A 2,417-nucleotide genomic window follows, 5' to 3' on the forward strand; every position below is an offset into this window, starting at 1 on the left:
GGAGAATAGGTGTTATTTCTTCTTTGAAAGTTTGGTAGAATCCCCCATGGAATCCGTCAGGTCCTGGGCTCTTGTTTTTTGGGAGGTTTTTGATCACTGCTTCAATCTCGTTACTAGATATCGGTCTATTTAGGTTGTCGATTTCTTCCTGGTTCAATTTTGGGAGTTTATAGTTTTCCAGGAATGCATCCATTTCATCTAGGTAGAAGAAAATTCTTTGCATTATAATAAAAGAAAATCCCTATCATAGAACAAAAAAAGCAGCAATCTAAAGCTTAAAGAAGCACCTCTGACACTTAGGGAAATGGTTTTGCTACATCAGAAGCCAATACTGTCTCTATAATGATGCCTTAAATTGGAGTTGTAATTCAAATAGCAGTGCTGTAGGTAAAGGTTTCTGATTTTGACATGAGTACTTTTAAACACTGAGAAATTGAGGCCAATCTTAAAGCGAGCTCCATAAGGTAATTAATTATTGCTGTATGTTTCTAGATAAACATTCTTATACAGCATTCTAGCAACTGAAACTCTCCACTGTCATTTCAGCTCATTTGTGGCACTAGGAAAACTCCTTTATTTATTAAAATGCCCCACTAATATAATATAATTCTATAGTATATTTTAGATCAGAGAAAAATTTATCTTCAATATCTATTTACTGTCAAGTATATGGTACTGCTGTCTCAGTATTTGAAAAATGGCATATGCAAGATAACTTTTTATTAACCAGAATGCTGAATCAACCAGAATGTCATTTTCCTTAGCTATACCCAATAGCTGATATTTTAACACAAGAATCATGTTTTACTAGAAAGTGTTGTTGTAGAACAAGAACAAACACCAGAATTAACCCTACTACTGCATGTTACAGCCTTGTAATCTGCTCAAAATTTAAAGATGAAGATCCTTTAATAAAATTTCAAAACCTTGTTTTAAGTCAAAATCTCACTCTTTGCATATGACATGATACTCTATGTGGAAAACCCAAATGACTCCACCCCAAAACTGCTAGAACTCATACAGGAATTCAGCAAAGTGTCAGGATATAAAATCAATGCACAGAAATTAGTTGCATTTCTATACACTAACAATGAGACAGAAGAAAGAGAAATTAAGGAGTGGATCCCATTGACAATTGCACCCAAAACCATAAGATACCTAGGAATAAATGTAACCAAAGAGGCAAAGGACCTGTACTCGGAAAACTATAGAACACTCATGAAAAAACTGAGGAAGAAACAGAGAAACAGAAATGTTTCACACTCAGGGACTGGAAGAACAAATATTGTGAAAATGTCTATGCTACCAAGAGTGATCTACACATTTAACGCAATCTCTATCAAAATAACATCAACTTTTTTCACAGAGCTGGAGCAAATAATCCTAAAATTTGTATGGAACCAGAAAAGATCCCAAATAGCCAAAGAATGTTGAAAAATAAAACCAAAGCTTGTAGCATCACAATTCTGGACTTCAAGCTCTGTTACAAAATTGTCATCATCAAGACAGCTTGTACTGGCACAAAAACAGAAACACAGATCAGTGGAACAGAACAGAGAACCCAGAAATGGACCCTCCACTCTATGGTCAACTAATCTTTGACAAAGCAGGAAAGAATGTCCAATGGAAAAAAGACAGTCTCTTCAACAAATGGTGTTGGGAAAATTGGACAGCCACATGCAGAAGAATGAAACTGGACCATTTCCTTACACCACATACATAAATAGATGCAAAATGGATAAAAGACCTCAATGTGAGACAGGAATCCTTCAAAATCCTAGAGGAGAACACAGGCAGCAACCTCTTCGACCTCAGCCACAGCAACTTCTTCCTTCTTCTTCCCTTCCTAGGGCAAACATGAACTACTGGGACTTCATCAAGATCAAAAGCTTCTGCACAGCAAAAGAAACAGTTAACAAAACCAAAAGACAACTTACAGAATGGGTGAAGATATTTGCAAATGACCTATCAGATAAAGGGTTAGTATCCAAAATCTATAAAGAACTTCTCAAACTCAACACCCAAAAAACAAAAAAATCCAATCAAGAAATGAGCAGAAGACATGATCAGACATTTCTCCAAATGAGACATAAAAACAGCCAACAGACCCATGAAAGAACATTCAACATCACTTGGCATCAGGGAAATACAAATCAAAACCTCAATGAGATACCACCTCACACCAGTCAGAATGGCTAAAAGTAACAAGTCAGGAAACAACAGATGTTGGTGAGGATGCAGAGAAAGGGGAACCCTTTTACACTGTTGGTGGGAATGCAACCTGGTGCAGTCACTCTGGAAAACACTTTGGAGGTTCCTCAAGAAGTTGAAAATAGAGCTACCCTACAAACCAGCAATTGCACTACTGGGTATTTACCCCAAAGATACAAATGTTGTGACCCAAAGGGGCATGTGCA

Source organism: Enhydra lutris, unplaced genomic scaffold (genome assembly GCF_002288905.1).
Source record: "Enhydra lutris kenyoni isolate GAN:26980312 unplaced genomic scaffold, ASM228890v2 scaffoldscaffold83, whole genome shotgun sequence".
NCBI lineage: Eukaryota > Metazoa > Chordata > Mammalia > Carnivora > Mustelidae > Enhydra > Enhydra lutris.